General features: G+C 40.9%; 1 protein-coding gene across 1 annotated transcript in view; it reads left to right on the forward strand.

Moving 5' to 3' along the window:
- Positions 1–574: 574 nt before the first annotated feature.
- zfhx3b (zinc finger homeobox 3b) overlaps positions 575–26,952 on the forward strand; it is a 266,964-nt gene continuing 240,586 nt past the window's right edge. Inside the window, exon 1 of the mRNA XM_052063746.1 lies at positions 575–783. The gene's annotated coding sequence lies outside the window, so the exon portion shown is untranslated. The remainder of the gene's footprint in view (positions 784–26,952) is intronic.

Genomic DNA, 26,952 nt, shown 5'->3' on the forward strand with positions numbered 1-26,952 from the left:
ACACTACACCACTGTTGCTGATGTAATTTTAATACTTTATGACTAGTTTTTTATTTTTATTTTTAGCCATTGTATAAGTTGTGTGTCTATGCATACAAGATATTCAAGAGATTAACTACAGCCAGTCCTCCCACAGGTTCAGAGACCATGTAAACGCACTCCCGCCACGCATATGCATCTCTTTTATCGTCCATTGTTTATGATCACCATCCTCTCCCCTTCTCCCTGCCAGACTTTTGACCTTTTTTATTTTCCTGTCCAGTTTCAGCTGCCCCATGAGCGAACACATACATTATAGAGAGCAGATGTGCAGGCGGTTGTCAGTGAATGTTAATGAGGCCCTCCGTCAGCCTGGATGATGACACACGTCCCACTTTTCATGACTCTTTTTGTGTTAGCGCAAATGCTAACAGAGCTCGTGTGACATGTAAGCGTGTGCGCGTGACGGTGCGTGAGACTTGCCGTATCCCCAGGCTACACAAAGTGCGCCACTCTCCCGACAGTCCTCCCCCCCACACCCCCACTTTCGCCGCAGAGGCCTCAGTGTGCGCGTTCAATCGCACTTGGGCCAGTCATGGTGTGCATGGGCCTGCCGCTGGTTTTGACTCGCTCTTTTTCCTCCTCTCTCGTCCCGCTCACCTCCATCCTCCGACCACGGGATAGTAGGAGTACCACCTCAGGAGATATGACGTCGATGCGAGCATCTTTCCGGGAGGATAATTAATGCAATAGACAACAAGGCTGCATGGAGGTCTTGCCCCGCTGTCGCTTTGCTGCAAACAGGTATGCGGGCCTTCCATTTTTCCCCCCAGCAACTGTGTTTCACCGACTGACTGATTTGCTGACCAGCACCTACTCACAATTTTTCCACTCCCCTTCCTCACTTTCTCTCTCTCTCTCTCTCTCTCTCTCTCTCTCTCTCTCTCTCTCTCTCTCTCTCTCTCTCTCTCTCTCTCTCTCTCTCTCTCTCTCTCTCTCTCTCTCTCTCTCTCTCTCTCTCTCTCTCTCTCTCTCTCTCTCTCTCTCTCTCTCTCTCTCTCTCTCTCTCTCTCTCTCTCTTCTCTTTCTCTTTCTCTTTCTCTTTCTCTTTCTCTTTCTCTCTCTCACTCCAATCAAGGCTGAAGAATTAATCAAATTCAAATTGACATGGTAATGTACTAGAATGCAATTTTCCAATAGAATTTTTGGTAAAATGCTTCATCTTGGTCAAATGTTAGGCTTTATTTTCCTGTATCTCTATATTTTATTTTCTTCATATAGTGTTGAGAAAGGTTCAGTGCCATTCACATGTTGTTTTAAGAAACGTGGACATTTGAAGTGCTAAAGCCAAAGATTTGTTGGAATTATTGTTCGAATCTGACTTCTGACGATGCCACACTTATTTGGTGGCATTTTGCGAAGTTGTTGCTCTGAACGCTTCAAAGGCGGTAGTAAACAACTAGGAAGTAGGAAGTAAACAACTCTCATTGAAGTAAATAGCCTATTAATTCATGGTTAGTTCACCTATAAAAATCTAAACAGTTATACTTATACATTTGATGTTGTTTACTAAATAAGGATTGATTTATTGTTTGTGATTGTGCTTGTAAAAAAATACATGGGCAGAAGACCTTGAATAAATAATCACATATAAAATGGCAATATTGACGAGAAAAACCCTCAAGTATATTGTTTTACTAAATAGTTTTGCCCTATCTCAACACACACACACACACTCACGCACACACACACACACACACACACACACACACACTGGCCAAGGTAGGCTACTGCGTAACTTTTAATAGCGTTTGCTTGAGCGAGGAAAGCTCTTGATCTACATTGTGTGGGTTTGCAGGTTTACAGGTGTAGACTTAGAGAGACATGTTTGGTGCTCAGAGGTGGCAAATGTCATGTTTTTGAAGTTCAAGTGGGTTGTCTTTACTGCTCTGGGCTGTACCAGGTGCTTGCGCACCTCTGATCGACTCTCTCAAAGGTTACCGCGTTTCTCTCTTCTGTGATTTTTGTGTATTTGATGTGCGATTCCTTGCTGAGAAAAGAAAGGGGGGGGGGGGTGCGGAATGAGTGAACAAGTGTGATGATTGTGAGGCAGTTAAATCTGTCTGACTGCTTTTCAACATTTTGTTGCATTATATACCCTGAGGGGATTGCTGAAGTTTGAACATTTGCAAACATGTTTTGACAATGCATGTTGACCCGGCGCAAGGGCCGCAAATACCACTGTTCATTTCAGTAATGCCTTTTGGGTGCAATTGCCCAAATTATTTTTGAACATTTTTGGGAAAAAAAGGAGGTACCACGTGTGACCAGCAATGAGTCTGTTTACCTCAATTCGACTTAGAAGAATCAATGCAGCGATAAGGAAGCCACAATTTTTGCAAGTACATTGACATTTGTTATTGATTATGTGTACAATTGAATTACAAATGACTCAGGCAATTGTGCTACTGACTTATAATTTTAATATACTCTATTACTGACTCGAATGCATTTATTGCACATATGCAGCTTGAACGGGTGCTTTTTAGGTACACAATCTAAGCTTTTACGGTAGACAACGATCACTTTTGATTGAAACGGTCAATTTCATGTTCATCGCGCTGGTTGTAGTTTGCAGCGGCGTACAACTATACTGCATCTGTCTCGAGAGCCAACTCGAGAGACATGGAATACTAGCAAACAGCTGCAAAGTGTCTCACGGTTTTGAAGCGGTCACTTCATCGCTCTGACAGACTTGTACGCTGTCTGCGTGCGGCTTTTTTACAGACCGGTGAAAAGGGAAAAGGCGTTTCCTGGAAATGCCAGTCTCAATTTTGTGGAGGACATTTTTGGCAATGGTTAGCACTGCAATTTTATGGTAAGCGCTGCCCTATAGGACACATCAGAAGGGGCTTTGATTTGGAGACAAAATGGCAGAATTTTTTTTTGAAATCCCAACCTTTTCCAAATGCGCTTGAACTGTTGTCACTTTGAGGTGTTATAGCACTTAAAGCCATTTCCTTTTATTAGATGAGGCTAAGTGGCCTATTACCAAGTTGTTCTAAACTTAATTTACATGTTCATATGAAGCGAAGCAGGATGTTAATGGCTGACAAATTAACCCCTGTAGCATTATCTTCCAAATGGCCCGCAGCATATGATAACCTATAATCAATATCAGCAATTACGTGTCAGGAGGAGGCGGCTGGCCGTGACCTGCCTCTCATGAAGAGACCTTGGAAAAGAAACTGGATCTCTTCTCCAGTGTGCACATGCGGGATGTCTCGCCCCTCTGATGTCATTACACACACCTGGGACCACCTAGCATCCTCTCGCTTCCCCCATCGGTGCCTCACCCTTTTCGCTTTGCCTCATCCAGCGGTGACAAAAAAAATAAAAAAATCACATTTGAACTCGATCGGCCTCTTTAACGTCCTTTCGTCTCGTACATGCATACACAAATGTTTGTCTCGGATCACGAATCATCATTTCAACATTCAAATACTTGGAAAACAATATGTGAATTATTATTTCGTAGTACAAGCTAACCCTTTTTTCAGGTTTTTTATTTGTAGTTGCATACTGTGATTCCAAGTAAGCCTAATTTGCTTTCATTTTAATGTCACATTACTTGATTTCTCACAAATTGCCATGCACACAAACTTAGGATAAGGTGGAATCTGTAAATCAATGAAGGAGTGAAATAGATTTAATGAGTGGATCTTCATTAGAAATCACCATTTTTGTTTTGATATAAGTAACATAATTTCACAGGTCTTGTAGAATTTCATTAATTCGTGTTTTATATGGACTTAAATTGTCCCCTTTCTAAAATCATGGACTAAGACACCAAAAAACGGAATGAAATGGTGATTATATTATCGTTATCATTGTTGTTAATACTTTCATTTGAGGGCCAGAACTGAATGATCAATTTAACTAAGAGTGCATGATTTTAGCAGACCAGAGCATCATCAGAGTGAAGGGCAAAAAGCGTTTTTTAATTTTTTTATTTTTCAGAGTGTTATTTGAGCAAACGGTGTCATGGTTATTTATATTAACGTTTATGTCTGAAAATTGTTGCATTGTTGCCATTCATACTAATACTGAGATGACTTTTAGCAAATTTTATCAGCCAAAAACATAATTGCTCAAATCGTTATTGTCACAATATCAACAAATAGTACAACAAGGTGTGTGTGTGTGTGTGTGTGTGTGTGTGTGTGTTTTAATCTCCGCATAGATTGTCAATCATCCAATTCATGGTCATCCGCAAAGATTAAATCCAGGTAACGGAACAATTGTTTGTTGAATTTGTTGTATTATTTTTTTCTCCATATTTTCCACTAATGTTCCAAAATGACGTTTCAGCAATGATGCTGTTAGGCTAAAGATTTGCTATGCCTGATCAAAAAGTAATTGGGAACACTTAATTCATTAAGTCATGCTAATGAGACTGAGGGGCCTTTTACCGCAAAAGTTGCTTGATAGTGATGTGTTGTACTTCATTCACAAGTGTGGGTATATTTATATTACATGCATATTTTGTATAAATTGTAAATGATTGCCAGCACTTATCACTTTTTGCAAGGAATCTAGCAATTTGAGATCAATTATGATTACAGTCATTTAATCATAAAACAAAGAATGTTTTCAAATCTAAATAGTAAATCTCCAAATGATTTTTAAAATGCTGTCAAAAATGGGGCTGCTTCTTGTGTGTGGGCCATTGACTGCAGTGACCTTGAACTTCACCAGGGTGGGACGAGGGGGGGGGTGAGAAGGGGTTTAGAAGGTAGGGGTTTGGTGTTGGGAGGGGGGGATTCATTGAGAGCCAGATGCCTCCACTACTGCAGCAGCAACGTTGTTGTCATTCTAGTTCTGATATAAGGGTGCTAGTGTTTCACTGTTTTTTTTCATATTCATTCATTTCCTGATTTATTTATTGACTTATTTATTCGTTTGACCTCTTCTGACATTTTGCAGTATGATTTCAAAAGTAACATCATCATGTAATGTGCCTTGTATGCGGCACATCGTTCTGCATACGAGTGACGTGTACAGGAGGATGTTTGGGCCCATTTCTCGTCAGAGTGTATTTGTAGTTGTTCATGATAAGTTTGCCAGCACTGGTTTTGGTTTCACAAATGCTGATTGATTGTTGATCAAATGGGCTTCATTGCGGTAATATGCACGAACATCCTGCATCGATGTTTCTATTTGCGTTGGTGCATGGATCTCTTTTGCCTGCTTAAGGCCTCCAGATTAAATGTCGCTCTTCCAATGATGTCATGGCTGGTCTTTGAAGAAAAAATACGTGGAGCCTGTGCATTTAATTCTTGAAAAGTATTATTACTATTAATATAATGTTGTGATTACTGTCAACAATACCTTCAATTAAATGTCATTTAAATGCAATGTTAACAACGTCAACATAAAGACACATGAAGACAAACACACATTGATAAAATGATTAATATCTTGTTGCCAAAAATTTATATATTTGTGTTTTATTTATTGAAACAATTATTACAAGAGTGCAAATTGCATATTAGTAAAAAAAAAAACAAACAAACAAATTCATGTGCAAGGCCTCTGCACTAACAAAAAATCTAAATACAAAACAAAGATATTTTTCTTGGAATGTTCTCATAAGAAAAGAATAACAGCATGCTGTCCAAGTGCATTTTTCCCCCTGCTATTTTCAGCTGGCAACCTGTTGCCTTAATGACCCTAATTATCCCATCCAAGCAAACAAGTGTCCTATTAGAATATGATGAATGCTAAAGAGACCGAACAAACATGTCACTCCCAATCGGATCGCTTGCCAAATTCTTCCACTGAAGCCCCTCTCTGCAGAGAGCCAATTAACGCAGCCTATTAATCCGCAATGATGCCCAATTAGCCTGCATTAGCCGCTGAAGGGTGGGCGGAGGTTTGGAAGGGAAGGGGGTGGCACTAATTGAAAAAAAAAACACGCCGCGGTGTAAATGTGTGTGCGTGCGTGTGTGTGTTACGGCCCTGTGAAGGTTGCAAACTCTGCGTGCATGCAGGGAGCATTCACATTCAAATGAGAGGGGACACATTTTGGCAGGGATGCACGCGTCGACCTCCCGGAGGCGCCTTTTGTGACACGCGTCTATATATTTGTGTGTGTAAGCGCGCGCGCGTGTGTGTGTGTGTGTGCTTATTTGCCGCACGGTGCCCACTGCATGGGAAAAATTACAGTACAATTAAAATACGCTCCTATTTTTTTTTCTTTCTTTTTTTTTTTTTACATTTCCGAGCAGAATAGAAACCAATACGTTCGCGCGTGCACAACTTCCGTACGAGTGGAGCAGAGCCTCGCCCCTGTCGCACTTGTGCGTACTGGTGCGTGCGTTCCCGCGTGTGTGCGAGCGCGTGTGCGAGTGTTTGTGTGTGCGCGTGTTTGTGTGTGTGTGTGCATGCCTGCACGCGCCTAGCTGGCCATGCGTGTCACATTTGAGGCGCCTTTCCTGCGGCATTTGTCTCCTTTCTTGGGTGACCTAAATACACATTTTATTGCATGTGCTGCCAATTTGAATCGTCTCCTAAATAAAAGCTCAATACAACAACAAACCAAAAAAACCCCTCCTAATTTCACTCGTTTCCTCGCAGTTTCTTTGATGAGAGTAACATTCATGTGGATGAGAAGCTCTTCTACACCTGCATGCACGAAGGCGATCTGTGTGATAGTCTGCCTTGTAATGTAATATTAATGCATGCAGGGCTCGCTTCATATCAGGCGAAAATCTCTCCAAAATTGTCCTCCACAGGGACCCACTTAGTGGGAGGCGCATATAGCAATGATCAGTCTTTTTAGCTGGCATATGAAAGCCATCACTCCACTTTATACTGTAAGTGACTTGCATTTGAAAAGTTTAGCTGCTATACAGGCCGCAAGCGTGTTCTCTTTGAAAACATCTTGTCGAAAATTAGAATGCTACGTTTCCTTCTACTCCTTTCTACTGCAGGGGGGAAAAAAATGGGTAAATGCGAGATAGAAATCTCTGCACGTCATTTGGGAGGTGTTGTTTCTATGTTCATTCAAATGGTCATTCATTAAAATAAATACCACATTAGCATTTATGTATCCTATTTTTCATTGCAGGAAATTAAACAATTAACTATTTTATTGCCTAGATAAAAACAAGGGACCCACCTTTTTAATCATGACCCAAACTGAACCATGTATTTTTGAAATAAAATAATCCTTGAAAACAATTCATTAAAAAAAAATCTTTGTTACGCATAAATACATGCCCAATTGTCATTTCAGAGTACATTTTGAAGGAACTGAGGAAGAGCAAAATAATTGCGCTTCTAGCTATTAATAGGTAAATATGACCGTATGTAAATTGACTTCTATATTTATTTTGAAAGGGAGAGAGTGGTAGAATAAAGAAAATCACATGGTGGCCTTGAAAAAAAACTACATTTATGTATCTATCTGTGTGTGTGTGTGTGTGTGTGTGTGTGTGTGTGTTTCGAAAATAAAAAGGCAGACACTCAATGCACATGAAACATTGCAATCCATTTTTTTCTATCCTCGGTATTGGGTCCTCGAAAATAACCGGTCTGATCTATAGTCAGAAAAAAAAAATGTAAGGAGAAAAAGAACATGTCTGTTGTGATGGGAAGAAAGATGCAATGATGATATTTGAATGATCTTCATGTCAAAATGGACAAACCAGAGGACCACTTTTTAACTCCACACCTAATAGGTGATGAGACCAAAAAGGAGTCTGGGATAATGAGGCATAGAGCAGCCCGAGATGGGATCCTCTCTTGCAGAATAAATCCCAAATTAAACCTTGAATCAAGTGAGCATTCTCTGCTGGGGCCACAAGGTCAAGTCCATGACCTCTGACCTGATGGAGTCTGGCGAGGGGCTGAGGTAGGTTGTTGATGATGATGGAGAGGGAAGCGTCTGAGCCCTGCTTGCTGTCTGTCTCCGCAACCTGCTGTCCTCAGCCCCGCTTCTCCCCGCTTGATTTTAGCCAGCAGCGCATCTATTATTCAGCAGCCTTATTAAAAGTTATTTTCAAAGCCAGATGACCTGCCATCGGGGGCCTCTGAGTGGGCAGACAAGCTGCAAAGCCCAAATGGACACAGTGGAGCCGCTAAAACACACAGGCTGGAAACAAACAGAAAACAGCGCCTGCATTATTAAGAGGCGCATTCGCCATTGCAGAAATAAGAACTCGTGAATATTTCAGGAGCGCAGTTTCAAATATAGATGAATGTTTAATTAACGACAAGTTAGCCCGCACAGGTAAGCAAGGACAAAAAAAACCCTATATTTCACGTCGACATTAAAAGGATCTCTCACATAGGTATCTTTTATTAAAGCCTAAAATGGCACCCAGTAGAGCCAACCATCAACACCAGATCACTTCTTGCACAAACACAAAACGAAGGCTTGGAATACTAGCGTTTGAAATTGAATAAATAATTAAAACAATTAAGAGAAATGTTACTCTAATGTTAACAAGAAAAAAAAATATTCCATGCCCTAAGCCTCCCAAAATTATGTTGGATATCCTGACAAATTGAAACCTAATAGTGATATTATATTATAATAATGATCATAGTATGGCCAAAAATAACAACAGATCACCCTTATTTCGAAAAAATAATTGATCAGGGTGCCTATTGTATAACATTGAAAATGCTTTTAAAAGTCCAATCAGCATTTAATAAATAAACCGACCAGTCACAACATAATGACATTTTACATCAGCAATTGAAATTCAATAAAAAAAAAAATAATCAAATGAGAATATTGTTGCCTTTTGATTGACACCATCAGCGAGTACATAATTGAGTGGTGGTGAGAGAGGTCCTCAAAAGAGAATCGTTCGTTGCCTCTGTGTAAAGTTCAGCTGAATTTGTTTAACCTTTCAGTTAAAAATGACTTTTTACAATATTTATACGGATACATTTGCATTTAATCTTCCAGAAGTGTTTTTTTTAATACATTTACTCAGTTACAAATTTACATGACTTTTAGGCACATTTCAATTTAATTGTTAATCTTTTTTCATTTTCCTACAGTATGGAACTGCAGTAATATTAAATACTATTTCTGGGGAAGAATGTCTGTCTTGTTTTTGATAAATGCTTCGGCCTACCATGTACCAATACCACTGTATTGTAATGTTGGTCACGAGTGTATTGTGTTTTTCAGTTCCCACTTGGTGTAACATGAACTGAACAATATTTTTATTACTGTGGTTGTACTTCAGGTGGGTTGAGCTGTATTGCATCACAATGATAGTCAGAAGTTTTGTTTGCATATCTGGACAGTTCTACACTACAAACCACACTTCAAATAGCATTGTAAGTATTGTTACATTCATATGTGGTTGCTTGTTGTAAAAAGTTAAGATTAAAACATCTCGAACTAAAGCTCCGTCCTAGAGACGCATTTTAAAAAAATGTTCCCCTCAATGTAATTAGACTTTTAAAAAAGGCAGCAGTTGAATTTATGCTGTTGTCCTGAGGACATGGACTTAACCCCCGCGCGTGTGTACTTTTGAATATTCACATCTTGTTGAAGGAGCGTGACATAACCTTTTCTCCCTTAATGCGCCTTCTGCAAATGCACTTCCCAGCTGTGTCCAGGGCGGGCTGACTGGCCAATCAGGGGGAGATAGTTGGGGCGGCGGAGGGGTGTGTCTGTGCTGAGGCGTATAGAGTCGGAGCAGGCCTAGGCGGAAAGGTCGAAGCGGGGAGAGGGGGAGGGGCAGGAGACAGGCGGGCTGGCCCAGTGCTGCGTCTTTGAACCTAACAGATGGTGAAGGTTAGGTGACGTCCCCTGGCCTGGCCTTTCCCCAGTAATTGAGGATAATTTGAGCAGCAAAGAGAGGAGGCCTGTCCACCGTCAGGCCCGTGGAGAAGAGATGAGCTTAATATGAAAGTGATGCCGCATTACGGCCAGCTTCGCCAGGCTGCCCACTCGCCTAATCCTGGCCTGAGGCGGCACGAATGAAGGAGTGTCACCCTGGGTCCGGACGGCCACGCCACGCACATGAATACATCTCAAAGGCGTGGTCAGCCCCCTCCTCCCGCACTCCCCATTAGCCAGCACTCTGCCAGGACCGATTACACACTGCCACTCAGGGGCCACGAAGAAACGTTCGGGGGGCATTTTGGCGATGCATGCGAGTGGACTCGATTCACCTCATTCCCAAAAGAACAAAGGAGGTACAGAGAGGCCACTTGGCACTTGTTTGCAGCAGACTTCATCGCCTTTTCAAGCACCTATGTGAAAGGGCTTGGAAAAAAAATGCCAAAACAACAACAACACTGTGGGATGTAAAATTTTAGCACGGGTCGTTCGATTTTTGGCTGGATTTTACCTGCGTCTTGCAACTGCAGGATCAAAGTTGTCTCTCTGGCACAATGATTACCTTTACAGCTATTGATCAGGTAGTCAAACTGGACACGTTAACCTGCGCGGCCTTGACAGGAGTTTGTGGGGAAATGAAGGTGCCCCCGGGGAACTTCTTTCGAGCTTAAGTAAGCCACGAGAGATACAGAGGCAGTCTAGAATGTTAGTGGCGGTGGTTGCAGATAACTTAAAGTGCAGCATGCTTCTCATAGCGTTCTTGATTGAAACATTGTCCTTTCTGCAGAGGAATGAATCTGTTATGAAATGCGCACATTTACTTTTGAGCTATTTGTTTTCATTTTCTAGCAAACGATAAAACACACAAACAAGTTGAAAACACTCACAGTGAACATGTGGAGAACACTTGGAACTTGGTCTTACATTTTATTCCAAAAGGAATTAAGAAATGTTGAGTTTAACTTGGCTAAAGCTGTAGGAACCTTGCAGGTGCATAATGAGTGTGCGCGTGCGGCGTAATGTGTATTGTGGCGTATTTTTTGTGGCCTCGCCTTGCTCTTCTCGTCTCCCAGGAGTGTTAAAGCAGCTCTGTGGCTTTTTACCTCCTCATGTGGTCTCAATCTGCCCAGGAAACCTGCGGGGCTGATAGGAGTGTCCCCACCTATCTCGGGGGGGCTCCCTGCACATTCACCTCTCGGGAGCCCAAAATACTTTACTGCAGTACCTCAACTTACGAGCGACTTGCGTGTCTTTCCAAGGTGCATGGTGTTTTTCAGATAATATTTTTGCTCTGATAATGAAGGAAAAATGTGAGAACTCAACTCACTTCATGACAAGCAGTAGTTTGGCAGACAGTGAACAATTCGACAAAAAGAGGGTTTACATTGTGTATTGATACTCCAAGTTAAAGTTGACAACAAGTAATACAAAGAGAATTACTCTTTTATTTGAACCAAACTCACAACTTTTCCTTCTGCGATTGTCCAGTTTCTTCATGCTAACACATAATGCAAAACGCCATGCAGAGGCTAATGAAACGAGTATCAGTGTCACGTTATTACCCAAACACACAAATAGTCCAGCAACACATATAGACAGCGAAAATAACAACACTCCACGGCATATATTCTTTATCCTTTGCAAAAACTAATACTACTAATAAACTAAAACTAAAAAAATTAATGCTACAGCACTTTCTTGTGTAGTCACAAAACTTTTTTTTTTCTTTTTAATCCATATGCGCCATATGTTACACTGCCCTCCAACACCTCACCCCTATGGACAAAGTGCACTCAAACCTTTAAATTGTATTTCTCTCTCTCTCTCTGAAAAATTATCTAAATGTTTTTATAAAATACAACTTTTGTGCTTTTTTGAAACCTTTTTGTTGGTTTTTAATTGGGGTCTGGAACAAATTAATGCCATTTTGTTTCACTTCAATTGAGATGAGTTGTGTTACCAACATGGTCACAGAACAAATTAAACTTAGAAGTCAAGGTACCAAAGTATTATTTATAAAAGGCCATTTTATTCCTCATTTAGGAATATTTTTATGACTACTTTGTTTGCATCATTAGAAAAAAAATGTTTTGGCGTGATGTTGACTTTTTGGTGAGAGTGCTTTTTTTTGGCCACTATTTTTGCGATACTGCCTTTGTTTGAAAGACTGTCAACACAGAGTATGTGGTGTGAAGCAGTTAATAGTGCAACATGTTGCTTCACGCTGACTGCATTTGTTCACTTGAATGTATTTTAGTTTATTATTTGAACACATTTTCAGGGATAGACAATGGCTTTTTATTTTTCCCTAGAAGATAAGATTCAGATTAAGATATCCTTTATTTGCCCCACACTACTATATTGTCTACATTATTTCGTCGAGATGAGAGGGGCACAGTTCTGGAAACACCAGTGTGGTTATACATCATAATAATATATGTAATTTTTTCAATATGTCTTTGAAAATTGAGCATTATTATTTTTGTGAAAGTAGAATTTTTGTTATTCTCTCAAGATTATGCAGGCGTATCTGAGGGCTTTTTAATTATTATTATTATTTGTGGCAGTTGAATTGATTTGCTTGCTCACTCTAGTTATTTTTCCCGTTTGCTCCAGTGGCAAATGTTATCTTGCATTGCGTTTTTAATTTGAAAATTACAAGACAAGCGGTGGAACAATTATATTATCTGCTGAGAATCTAACTTTGCATATCTTTGCTTATTAAATGAATAAAAACATTCATTTTTCTTCTTGACCCGTGCATGGCAGAAAGTATGTCTTTGAAAAGTAAAAAACAAAACAACAAAAATCCACTTTTAAATAAGATCAATTGTAAACAAACCCAGGGCAAGCCTTTGAAAGGTCCTGCCAAGAGATTTACCTTGCCCTGTGGCAAATAATATTTTTTGAACTGAGTTTAAATTTCAGTGTCTTGGGCTTATAAGAACCTGGAACAAAAGAAAGCCAGTCTCTGAACAGCAAATATTATCTGCTGGCTGGGCAAGATGTCAAGACTGCCTTTTGTTGTCTCAAATGCAGGGCCAGACCTCGTGTCTGGCAAATCCCAGAATAAAGCACAGAATATAGACTTATTTACTCGAATTTAGGAGGATCGTTACAAAAAATCTCATCCTCATGCACTCACAGAGAACTGATCTTGATGCTGAACTCTTGCGCTATTGTTTGGATTTTGTGTTATTTCATTTCATGTATTGCGTCCTTCCTTCGGTTGTTTCTCATTTATGACAATGTACGTGATATTGCCCATCATCGGTCTTAACATTTTGCCCTCCAATGTACCGTCTTTCAGGATGACTTTCTCCGTGATATAACATCAGCGCTACTAGAGAAAGTAATGGACCTTTCTTGGTGCCTTGATCAGTGTCATGATGAAAGCATATGGGAATGTGTCACAGGGGCCTGCTGTGACTTCCATTACTCCTTAATATGCCGCAATCATTTGCTCCCAAAATCTCTGACTCTCTAACAACCTGCCTTGGCAAGCATATTTGCACCGCTCCCTCCTGCCTGCTGTGACGCATTTTGTATTTCTTTAAAGAGAAAAAAAAAAGATATAATAAATCAGAGTAGGGATCATAAGACCACTGGTCACCTTTATGAGAGCCTTTTAGAATTTGGAATAGAGTAGAATTTGTTTTTTTATTTTTTTATTCACACAATGTTTAAAGATAAGTGCGGAAAACTCAGAACGATGACGGAATCAAATGTGGACATGTAGCATTAAACTCTTTTTCACATATTTAGTTTTACAGATTTTTTTTGGTGGGGGGCAGAGCAAAAATGACTGTCCAAGGTATGGCCAACTGGTGGCCCTTGGGCACACTCGGAGTGGCGCTTGGGGTAAATCTGAAAATAAAATGCTTCCTTTAGCGGAGCATTTTTAAGTTGTAATAACAGTGTTCACCACTAGTTGGCAAACATCACTAGAGCATCTCCATACCCAAGACTCTATTTCCCATCAGGGAAGAACAGAGAACAGTTCTGGGCCATAAGTCAGGACTTCATTAGGTCAAGAAAACGTCTTGACAAAACCCTTGACAATTTGTTTGAATTACTGTACATGAGGCGTTAACTCTATTTTTGTACTCTAAAAGGATTGATATATCCCTGAATTAATAATGTTACAAACACATATGGTGACCTAATCGGGGCACCCGCGATGCAGAGGGATTGAGCTTTATGGTTCTGTACTGCACTGTGGTTACACTGGTGAGTGAGCCTACCTTTCAATTTGGGGACTTAGTTACTTATAGCGAGTTACTTAATTAGTTATAGTTCATTTGACAAAGTTGGTGATTTTTTTGGATTGATTTATTGTTTTAAATTCTTTGACTTTTGGATATCTCTGTGACGTATCACATGCAGACATTTATTTTCTCTTGAGGTGGGCTGTAAATGATTGAATCTTTTCGGGGTATCACACTAGAAAATAGACTAATTTCCTGTTTCTTTGTCAAAAGCCGACTGGTCACTGCCGCTCTCCATTGCATCGCTGCCATTGGGCATTTGTAATTGTGTGATGCACGGCAAGGACTTGAAACTATTCCACTATCGCCCTCCCCGATCCCATTCTTTAATCCTTTTGATCAAGTCTGGACATTCAGAGCCATGATCCGGCAGACAGCAATTTGACTGCACCATATGAGGCTCTCACATGGCTGATGGTGAGGTGGATGATGGGCTCAGTCACCAAGACAGCCCACAGAGAGAAATGCATGACATGAAATCCAAAAGCGAGATCCAGCGTGATATTGTGCACCCCTGGCTGTGCTCCTTTTAGCAACATTGGGTGTAGACATCACGCCACAACAAAATGCTCGTGACCATGTAGGTGAACAAATGCGTCAGGTAGCCACACAAAATGGTGGCGAGCTGCAGACGGCAAAGCCCCTCCCTCCGCTGCGACGACATGATGCCGTCACCCTGATCACATGATTAAAGGGGATGGAAAATAGCAGTGCGTGGATGGCGGCTACCTCCGGACTTCCCCCGTGTTTGTCTCTCCGCCGAGAGCAGGGGCCTTTCAAGACGGCACCGGTGTCAGGCAGAAGGACAAACACAGCGACATTTTCATCTCTTGTTTTTTTTCCTCCTCCACATGATGCTTGTATACATACTTTTATATGATATGCTTGATTCATGAACTACATTTAAAATCACCATTTAGAAGATCAGTGACAAAACAGGCCCAGAAAAATAATAATACAATAATACAATTATGTATTGTTCGAGGGCGGCCCGGTAGTCCAGTGGTTAGCACGTCGGCTTCACAGTGCAGAGGTACCGGGTTCGATTCCAGCTCCGGCCTCCCTGTGTGGAGTTTGCATGTTCTCCCCGGGCCTGCGTGGGTTTTCTCCGGGTGCTCCGGTTTCCTCCCACATTCCAAAAACATGCGTGGCAGGCTGATTGTACACTCTAAATTGTCCCTAGGTGTGAGTGTGAGTGCGAATGGTTGTTCGTCTCTGTGTGCCCTGCGATTGGCTGGCAACCGATTCAGGGTGTCCCCCGCCTACTGCCCGAAGACAGCTGGGATAGGCTCCAGCACCCCCCGCGACCCTAGTGAGGATCAAACGGCTCGGAAGATGAATGAATGAATGAATGAATGTATTGTTCGGTATTTAAACACATCATGAGCCGTCTGCGCTAAGAGGCCGAACAGTAGGTGCCTCTGTTCAGTACAATATCCACTAAATATACTGTTTAAAAATATATATATTTTGCCACTCTTGTATTGAAAAATAAAGAAAGCTACCTATTACCAATATTACATGATACACTGTAGTTTTATTGGACTGCAAATGAATAATAAACTCATAAAAATATTAGAATAATAATAAAAGTGAAATGTGAAGATTTCAATCTTGCAGTTTTTAGTGCATGTTGAATTTTGATCCAGAGTCAAGACTACAATTACCCATAATCTGAATGAAAGTGAATGTTTCATTCTTGAATATGTATCTGCCGGCACGTGTCATTGGGCACCGTTTTAGCCACGCGTCCCCCCCAAAAATCAGGACAATTGACATGTCAAGTGACATGGGGATAAATATTTAAAAACTATACCTTATCTTCATAATTCAGTCCTATTTTTTCAGCAGTTATCTTCCGACATGTTTCATGTATTTAGAAACAACGCTTCACTTTACAGCATCTTGAAAGTAATTTCTTAGTTGGGTGATGAATCGTTTTTGGGCTTAGCTGTACATCTAAAATATAAATGTGGGCTAAGTCTGCCATCTGGAAACCAAGGATAGATTGGAGGTGAACAGAGAGTGTGTTAAATAATTACATTTGGGTCAATAGACCATGCCTGGTTCTATATAAGGAGGGCTCCGCTTCCCTGTTTGTTCCTTGATCTGCTTGCATTTTCAGTGCTGACGCAGCATCCTGCTCCTTAAATCGCATACTTGTGTGTCCTATATACATAATGTATCCATCTTGTGTCCTTTCGATGCATTTACTGCCTCCGGTGAAATATAGACCTGAAGAGGGTGCGGTGCACTTCACTCTATCAGTGAGGGCGGACGAGAGCCACAAGGTTACCTTTAAGCTGTGATTGGGAAGAATGTAATTAAGGTTACATTTGTCAGCTTTCAATTTTTGGTGCGAATGGAAGGGGACTCGTAGAAGGAAGTTTATCATGATTTTTTTTTTTACCACATTATCTTCTCACTTGCTTAATTTCACTAAACTGAGAATTTCCTGAATAAAATTCTGAGTTTAAACTGGCAGACTTTTTTCCCCACAAAATTTATGATAAATGGAATTTTGCATACTTTTGCTTTTGCATTTGAAATCTTCGTTTCGTCATCTCTTTTGCTTTACTTGGTTTTAAAATAGTACCATCTCTCCTCCCTCGCCATCTCTCCTCTAGGCTGCATTCCTCACTCAGGGGATGCCGGCTGGCTTCTCACAGTTGTATCATCATTAACAAACGGTGAAAAAAGATGTTTTTTTCCACTTACACACAGTTTTAAAAAATAAAAATAATAAAACAAGTTCAAATGGTTTACCATCACTCAAATCTGCAACAAGAATGAGCGTTGAAAAGTACAAATAAAGGAGAAAGTTAAAGGAGCTCTTTGTGATGGGCTGCTGACTCATAGGCACACATAACAACAAGTGCTGATATCCCCGACCCCCCCCCCCCCCCAAAAATGTCACAACAACCAAAAAAAAAAACTAACACTTTTAAATAGTACAAACAGTTTAGCAAGATCCACAAATGCAAAATAATAACAACAGGATGGAAAAGTACAAATAGAAAGTTGGGCATTGTATTCTATTAATACGTAGGGGTACAAAACCACCGCATGTGCCGTCACAACCTCCCAAACTTGTCGAACATACAAGACCATGCTAAGCAGTTCCATGGTTATATTATTGACTTAGAAAACCTATTTCAACTAACTAAAAATATGCCACATTTTTGACTGACCGTGATGGGGTATTTTTTTTTGGTATAAAAGCCAAATATTTTAAGAAAAAGCTCTGATCCTTGGCCTTATCTCTGAAAAAAAATCAAATCATGCCTCCTAATTCTGACAGAATAGACAACGAGAGAAGCGGGCTGCAGTCGCTATCATCGCGCACTTGCTATGCGGAAGAGTAACAGCGGTGAAATGCATGTTTAAACGGCCATAAAAAGTCCAACTGAGTGATTGATGCCGCCATTGAGGAGAGTGCACCCATGCAACCCCCGGTCCCAGCAGGTGCACATCAGCTCCGCATTAGAAAGACCGAGCAACTGTGGCATGCGAGGGGCGAGTCTGGCAGAAGAAGACGTACATCAACTGTCCCTCAGCGCTGGCAGTACACAATGAAGACCAGAGCTAAGGCCAGGAGGATCTGTACAATGCTGGTTTTTGGCTGCAGGGCAAGCTCAGGCATCCATGGCTATTGATCCATCTATTGACTTCATTTGATGTTTCCTTTCAAGCATAGTGTCAGGCTGCCAAATGAAAGTGTTTAGGGGTGGTCGGGGCCTCTCATGTTTAATGTGCTACGTGATTAGTCTTGTGTTAAGAGATTGACTAAATCCTGTCCACAACCTGTGTTTAAGAGCTGGTTGAGGTGAGGCAGATCCCCCAAGGCTTACTGTTTAAGTCTCTTTGCCTACAAGACATGGTTGTGTTTTGGAATTTGGTAACAGATGTTATGATGCCATTTGCATCTCACTCACTTGTCATCCAATGGAAAAAAAAGAAGAGCTTTTCAGGCACAGTGGTTACTATAGTGGGCAGCTTATGTTATCAGGTTACAGGGTGCATGAAAGGGTTAAAGCCATCAACTCTTTGAAATAATAAAGTCCAAAAACAACAAATCATGATAACAACCTTAACTTCATTTTTTATTTTATTTTTTCAAATGACAGTGACTGAACTTCTGGTTTATATATTTTTTAATCTGCATTGTGTTTTCATGTTACCAAAAATACAGTGGATATGAAAAGTCTGTATACCCCAGTTCAAACTTTCGGTTTTTATGTTGTAAAAAACAAGACTGAGATAAATCATTTCAAATGTACATCCACCATTAACGTGGCTTAAAATCTGCCCAACCTCACATATTTTTTCAATCTCTGCGTAAGTGGGGATGTAAAAATAAACTGCTGACCGAGCTTTACTTTCATCAGTAGATCTTTTTCTCAAAGATTCTGCACACCCCTGTTGAAATGTATTTGCAAAATCGAGAGCAATTGTTTTTTTTTGAGAGAGTACATAAAAGTAACTTAAATAATGTGAGTGCTTAAGTGTGCCCACCCTCCTAAAACGATTTCAAGTGATTAACCTCAAATGAAGGTCGGTGGCTCTCAGCAATTTTTTTGAATCTATTTACTTGTTCACATTCAAGATTAAGCCTGAAGATTTTGTGCTCTTATTCGGAACTGTTTGTGATTCGCTCCACTTCGATAAGAGTTTCAGCTGAAGAAAAACAGCCCCAAGGCATGGTGCCGCCACCGCATCGCTTTACTGTAGGTTTCGTGTTCTTTTGGTGATGAGTAGCATTGTGTTTGCCCCAAACGTATCCAAATAACAAAACCTCTCGAACACCTGTGGTCAGATTCCATTGCCCGAAATAATACATTCTTGTGATAATCTTACCTAGTATGACATTTTCCAAACAGATGCCAGTTAAACAAATGTCTCTCGCACTGATTTTTAACTCGTTCCCTTTCACATTGAAAGCATGCCGCTGTGTCCGCTCAGGGCTCAATCACTGTGGAGGCCGTCCTTGACTTTGAGCCGTTCCCAGGCTCTTGGGGGTTGCGAGGGTCTCTGAAGGGACAGCTTTGTGTGACGCACGCAGAGCAGATGTTCCTCTGCATTTGTTTGGGCCAGTTTGGGATGCCGTCTCTGTCCACTTGTGAACTTTGACCCTTGAGGTTCATTTGCATGCTCTTGCAATTCTCACATGCTCAGAGCAGATTTATTGTTCTAAAGGTACAGTCATTATGATATTGGATTTAAAATGTATTTATGTAATTTTCTTCACCATGCTTTTGAAAAAGACAAAATACCCCCCACGGGATTTTTCCGTTCACGTTTATCCCCATTTAATAAGGTACACCGGACCGAAAAGTCCAGATAGAGTTTATGTGTATGAACTTTATAATGAGGACAGAGCAATCGACATCGGATCCCAGATCCAAACTAAATGCAGGGAATACATCACACTGAGCTGAAATAGCTCATGAATTTGTAGTGGCCCCTCCATCACTCACATGGGGGGTCTTCACCTCACCTCGCTATGAAGTGAGATGCGGCAAAGCTGTTCTAGCTGTCCACCTACCGTGCGGAACTACTATTCCGACTACGCTCTGGCCACTTCAGGTAAGCTCAGTCACACGTATCATTCTCGATTTCTCGAACTATGTTCACATTTCATAGTATGACAGGTTCTGTCAAAATCCCCCAAAATAGAGAAACTGAAAATGTCTCCCTTGGATCATAGGTGTGCCGTTAGACTACCGATTCCTCGCAGACGAGAAAGCATTTGCCGACATTATCCAAGTAAATTAAAAAAATGAAGGGTATGGGATTAGCTCTCGCTTCCCGCAACCCCACGAAGAATACGCCTGATGCTGGTTACCACTTTGCTTGCACAAAAAGAATTAAGTTAGACCTCCAAATGAAGGAAAGTCACCCCGGCGCAGTGCAATTCTACACCACTGGAATGTACAATCACAGTAATGAATACTTTTCAAAATAAATACACCTCTGACAGTGTCAATCAAAACTCAGTAATGGTAATTCACGCACTTGTGATTTGTATTCCATCCAAAACCGCATCATACTTGCATTGGCTTCATTGTTCTGATGTAGTAACTGTTTCCAGCTTTGAATTGGTAATCATCCAGTTGCGTCTTCTCAAGTATACTGATGACTTCCTTTCTCTGTGAGATTTTCTCGAGGCCCAAAATGGCCTCATGCATTAATAAAAGCTGTTTTGCCACCGTCTTATTAGCTGTAATGCTCCTGTCTGGTAACTCATGTCTGATGGCAGCAAAGCACCACTTGTAGACGGAAGAATGAACAAACGAACACAACCAGTGTTGTATTTCAATACTGCTGTCTTCTCTTTGCACCGGGGCTATATTTATCTTGATCAGAATTTGATAAGGATTCAATTAGCTCTATAAATTTGAATATTTGAGTGTTACTTACACAGCCTAAAGAAAACAAAGAAAGAAGACACATTAGTGCAAAAGGGACAAATGTGCAGCATTAAATATATGGATGGGCGTCAGTTGGATTTCTGGGACACTAGAAAGCAGTGCGTAGGAGTGATATGCTCTTTGATTCGACTTCATTGTGTGTATGCACACATCACTGGATACATTAAAAATCACTCTTGTGCATTTAATACCCATTTGCTACAACGGAGTGTATACCTACACAATCTACAAAGAACCAATACATGAAGTGAATATAAACTTGAGAATTCACACAGATAAAAATGCTCACATTTTTTTCAAATGATCTGTCCATAGCAGAAAATACAGAGGGGTGCTCTGAATGACTTGCTGTCTTTTTTTATTTTTTTTAATCACTTTGACAGGCAGACTTTATTAAAAACACTTCTCGGCAGTGCCATTCTTCGTGACTAAAAAGCACATGTACAACCACAATGATAAACATTTTGTTCAACTAAAATTGAAGAGCATCCATATCGTTTAAAACCCCTGTTATAAATTGAGCTGGATTTTGATCTTTGCAAGTTTTTCTTAGGTTGTTGCTAGTGTACAGTTAGTGTAAGAGGCCACTTACTTACTTATCATTCAACGTATTTCATTCTCATTTCAAGGACAGCGGTTGTTCAAGGGGTCTAGACAAGCGCTCCCGAAACTTTTTTGCCCCACTGACCAATTTCATGTCAGACAATATTTTCAAGGACCGGTATTTAAGGCCGGATAAATACAACAAAATAATATGATACGGCATGCATGAAAACGGTGGTATTTTCTAAACACAATAATAAACACGAATCATGACACATGGAACGTCCAATCTAGCCACAACACTCTCTGGTTGCTATGACAATGTTTAAACGTGCTTTCAAAATAAAATACGCCACAAATACAAAGTGCATGAAAATTCTGACTCACCATCGCCACATATTATGCAATGTGGGCTTGGTGCGTGCGAATCTCCCATTGAGATAAATCCGTATTTTAAGAAGGACTCCTGATACTGTCTATTAATTGTAGCCTTCTTTTTCTTGACAGTCGTAGATTCCTCTTTTGTCTCCGGGCTTGGCCTTTTCCACTTCCCAAAGAAATTTTCCTAGGGTGTTTGATTTTTATTCATTTTGTTTGCTCTTGGGTTTTATTTTAGCAGTAACCTTATCACATAACTGAGAAGCGCACCTTAGTCTGAGTCACGAGTGACAGACTGTAGATGAATGTAACAGAGAATCCGGTAAGTTTTCAAAATAAAACAGATTTCAAGTTCTTAAATGAATAAAACTGAAGTAATGTACAGTAAGTTATTTATTCCTTCTGTGTGGCCCGGTACCAAATGACCCACGGACCAGGGGGCTGGGGAACGCTGGTCTAGACCATTGGTTCAAGTCTGTGAGCGGGTCACACAGAGAGACAAGAAGAAAAAAAAAAGTGAAGCAGCGTCTCACTCAGCCACACACTTTGTATACATTTCATAATTTTGTCAGTATTTTTCTTGTTCAAAGGTATACTACAACCTGGACTGTTTGCCCTTCAGTCATAGCACAAGAAAAGAATGAAGCAGTGATGCCAAATCGATTCCGTGTCTGCTGTTCGAATGTCACTTTTGTGTGTCGCGACACTACCAATGGCCACTGATACAAGCAATATTTTCAAGCTTGAGCTTGAAATGCTTTTTTCTCTTGAACACACACTGAAGCGTTTCTTGGAGAGATTTACAGCTATATCAGCCCTGAGAATGTGTTCGCTTTACTTTTAGCCCTTGCAGTGTTTTTTTTTTTTTTTTGAATGGCCAGTGTTTTCATTCCTGCTGGCAGCATGAGCCTGACGAATTGTCGGCCAAACGCTCATTTCGACCATCCTGCTGCATCCCTCTAATGTAATGGACATTGTACACAAAGGGGAATTAACTGAAGACATTTTACACGGAAAAATATAATTCATACATAATTGATTGAATCATGATTGCCTGCGTTTAATGTCATTTTTCTGTGTGGAGACAAATTCTTTCCGCGGGCTGTTTAGCCTAATGGCTTCCGAGGGTATTTAATTTAGCGCTGGCCACAAGCAAGGAGCTCTAGAACATACTCTTCACTAACGTGTGTCTCGCCTGTGCCTCTCAAATGGCTCTTATTTAGCATGTAATGCCATGGTCCATCATATTGATCAACTTATTTTAACATGAACGATTCTTCCTTTATTTTCAGGCAGGCAGAAAGCCACTATTGCTGATCTCTCAAACTGTGTTTCTTCTGGTACTTTGAGGCATGTTAGCCAGTAGAATAACCGGTGGAAGAAGTTGCATAATCTAGCAATAGCTTAAGGGCCAATGTTGTTGTGCTGTTGAGCAAATCGCGATTGAACTTTGCGATTTGCCATGGCTACTCTGCAGCCAAAATGTCCCATTTATTTTATTTCTATTCCTTAAGTGTTGGTATCAGATCTGTGAGCCTCCAGTCTCCCAGATAGGTTCCCAGAGCCAATTTTTATGGACAGAGCTACTTGCTCCGGAATAATTGTATCCCACTGGGGGGGGGGGGGGGGGGGGGTGCAATGGACTCATCCGTCCTTGTATCTTGGACACCAGTTGTGGTTTTACTTGGATCACATTCATATCTTGATTTGGTAACTGTGGTTGGTGTCTCTTTCTTCAGTAATTTTTGAAGTAGCACATTTTGTGAAATACTGTGTTGATGTGTCCACTCGTTTTATCCTGTTACTAATGACGGGGAAGCTGAAGGTTTTGTCAAATTTAGATACATTCAGTATTATATATCCGGGATGGCACTATGTTATAAACACTCTTAGCCAATGTGGCTAAACATTAAAAATGTCTCTAGCCACACCTAAGTATTAGGAAAAAAAACGTCCTTAATGTTTAAGATTTGTTTGCTTTTTCATATTTTTTTGGTTTGGTTTTTACTCAAAATTGTTTTTTTTCAACCATTTCAATGTAATCATTGCAGTATTTTTATTTTCTACGATCATGAACTTAGGCCCACTATGTTACTGTATTTTGATGATGGTCACTATGGTGGCACTTGTAAAGCATGTTTTTAGATCGTACTGTAAAAGGTTTGTGAACCTCTGCCTTAGTAGAATGACTTAGACGGTACTTTTTTAAAATTCATGCAGTTCTTATTACAGACATCCTAAGTTGAATTATCTCTGTATATAAGATAAGAAAACCTTTATTTGTCTCACAATTGAGAAATGCGCAATTTACAGCAGCAAAAAATGAAGAAAGTAGAAAAATAAAAAGTATTTGCACGCACAAAAATACATTTAAAAAATGAACTGTACACAGTACAGAATGAAAATAAAATACACCAGCAAAAATGGCGGTGCTATTTAAAATGGGTGAGTGGGGGTCGTACATAGTTACAAACTCTTATATTTGTTACATGCAATTTTATTATATAATATACACTTTATAATAATACTGACATTACGTGACATTTGTGATTGTACAATCTGATATGTTAAGTGTTATGTTAGCATGGGATGCTGTGTTTAGCTACCTGGACATCAAGAGACTTTGAGAAGATTTTGAAAAGACACATGCAAAACTGTCATCTCACACCTGCTCGTTTCTCAAGACATGTTACAGTGAGGTTTTTTTTCCACTTTTTTTTCTGTGACGGCCAAGTCCTAGACTGAAATTTTACCAAGACTGAATTTTGCAGGGGCATGCTACAATCGCTGAAACTTCCTTCCGACTTAAATTTTTAGTCTGCGACTGTGAAAATCGTGAGGTGTAAACACAGCATTAGTTTAGTGAGTGCTATGATTTATGTCCGTAAATCGGGCTCATATGATGAGATTGTGTCCACCTTACCTGATCAATGTGCCATATGAAGCTGCTGAATGTAACTAATAAAGTAACTTGAAATCTAACTTAGTTTACAAATTACTTGATTTTAAAAGTAACTAACTTACTTTTCAAGTCAACTCTGGCAACTGGTCAGAGAGAAGGCGTGAAAACACGCAGCGAAACATATTTGGCAACATGGTGAATGCGGGGTCAGCCTATGGCTGGTCCCGCGCTTCATTATTTCCCTCCGGAACCCTCCGCGTCATCCCCACCCGCCCCACTTTCGGGCCCGCTACTGCAGCCGCCAGACTGGCCACTCGGCCGAGACGAAAGGCAATGAACTCCCAAACATGCCGTTCATCTTGCAGATGGAGTGATTTACTGATTTCGCATGAGCCCCCACCCTTTGGACCAGCGCTCGCCACTCTGCTGAATAAACATTTATTTTCTTTAACTTGATGTTCTGATACTATAAAAATAGAAATCCAGCAGTCTAAATGAATTTGGAATGTTGTGCATATCAACCACTGATGGAGAAAATATAGAAAAATGATACGAGAGTGTCTGCGCGCGCGCATGTGTGTGTGTGTGTGTGTAGCGAGGTGAATATGTATGACTGGGCTGGAGCACTCAGAGGGGATATGGTGCTGCGAAAGAATCACAGTCAGCTTTGCCTTTTCTTGCTGAGCTGCACAATACAGGGGCAGGGTCACCGTTATTTGGATTTTCCTATTTTTATATTTTTATTACCTTCCATGAAAAGGGGGGAGCTCTCAGGGAGCTGGCGTTCACTCTCCTAATTTTCTCATCACTCAGACGCAGCCGCATGTCTCTTCTCATCTCCCCCATCATTTGTCTCTTAAATAATAAGCCTTTACATCTGCATACTAAATTAGGTGGGGAAAAATGGCTAAAAGAAGACATTTGCGAGAGATACAAGAGAAAAGAAGAGAAAGGCCAGATGGCAGGTGGTGGCTGGGGTGTTAAAAGATGAGAGTAGTGACCTTCTTCCCTGGTTTGCATTGAACCATCAGAAAGCCGCCATGTTTGAGAGGGCTGCCATTTTCTTGGGATGGCTCATTACTGTATTTGATATTGGGCTGCGCAGGGGGGTGCTGGTCACCGCTCGACCCTGAAGGCATCACATGAAGCGGGTTGTGTTATGTCTAGCCCTGGAAGCTCGTGTGTGTGTGTGTGTGTGTGTTTGTGAGTGAGAGAGATGCATGAGGGTGGGGCAGCAAAAGCGGAGCCAGCGGCACACGGGATGAGACAAAAAGGCCCCTGGGTTGGAGGCCAGAGCTCAAGTTCATCACAGCAGACAATGAGAAGCTCTTCACAAAGCAATCGGCCGCTCGCTAATGTCGGCCTCTGCGCTGTAGCGCCTTCGTTAAAAGGCATTCGAGCCACCTTTGCTCACCGCCGAGGCTCCTCCCGATCCGGTTCATGTCCCCCGTGGGTGCATCCCACTACTTTCAGTTATAAGCCACTACACCCGGATGGCTATTTGTGTGTTTATTGTGCATCATAAAGAGAGAGGTGCTGTTTTTTTTTCTGGCCCATGCCCACAGGGGTCGGCCTGCTCTGAGTACAATACACGGTGACAGTGCAACCACTCTACCGCACACTTTTTTTTTACCACCACTCACAAGACCCCCCCCCCCCCCCCCAGCACTGCCTGGCCTCCCCCTCCAACCCCCTCCTCTTTGCACCCCCTCGCCGGGACATCTGCTCCCCCAGCGTAGCCGCTATTGTGATGCTCAACACTAACAGGGGTTTTAGCCACTGGTGGTGTGAAATTAAACAGCCACCTCATCCCTTGATGATAAGTGGCGTCCTGTCTTCATGCTGGAGCTATCTCCCCGTCACACAGCACAAGGTCATGCTTTCAAGGGTGATCATGGGAATTACAGTTCACTATTGTGGGGAGGGGGGGGGGGGCGCATGAAGGCAGGATAGCTGAAACTATCACGCTTGGAAGCATTTAGATTTGCTTTTTTTCTCTCCTCCTCCCAATATCAAATGCAAACCATCTGCTGTAATCATATTTTTGATAGTGTATGTAAAATTAAAAAAAATGAACACATGGTCAAATTGCAGAGTGGAAATATAATAATCAGCTAAAAAAAAGAAAGAATAAAATATTCTGGGTAAATGAGCCTTTTAAAATTAAAAGTTAATATTTCAGTAAAACCATATATTTTTAATTCATGCTTTGCATTTTTGCAAATATAATGTGTCCTTCCACACTGATTTCCCTCAACAGCCTTGATGAGTACTTCAGATGTGGATTAAAGCACTCAATTTTAAGAGGGAAAATGAGTAATAATTCAAAGATATTAATAAAACATAATAATGCTGTTCAGGAACATCTAAAGTCGGTGCAGAAAAAAAATGAAAGAAAAGGAGGATTGTTTCTTCTGTTATGTTTAATGACAATGGGTGGTGTCGGGAATGTGGTGGCCGCAACTTGGCAGCAGTGTTGGCCATGGTGGATGTTTAATTTCACACCACCAGTGTACACGCGCTCATGCCACTTTGCTCTCTGTTCATGTTCCTCTCATTTTAGGATTGTTCAGTGTA

The sequence above is a fragment of the Hippocampus zosterae genome, chromosome 4 (assembly GCF_025434085.1).
Source record: "Hippocampus zosterae strain Florida chromosome 4, ASM2543408v3, whole genome shotgun sequence".
NCBI classification, from domain to species: Eukaryota; Metazoa; Chordata; class Actinopteri; order Syngnathiformes; family Syngnathidae; genus Hippocampus; species Hippocampus zosterae.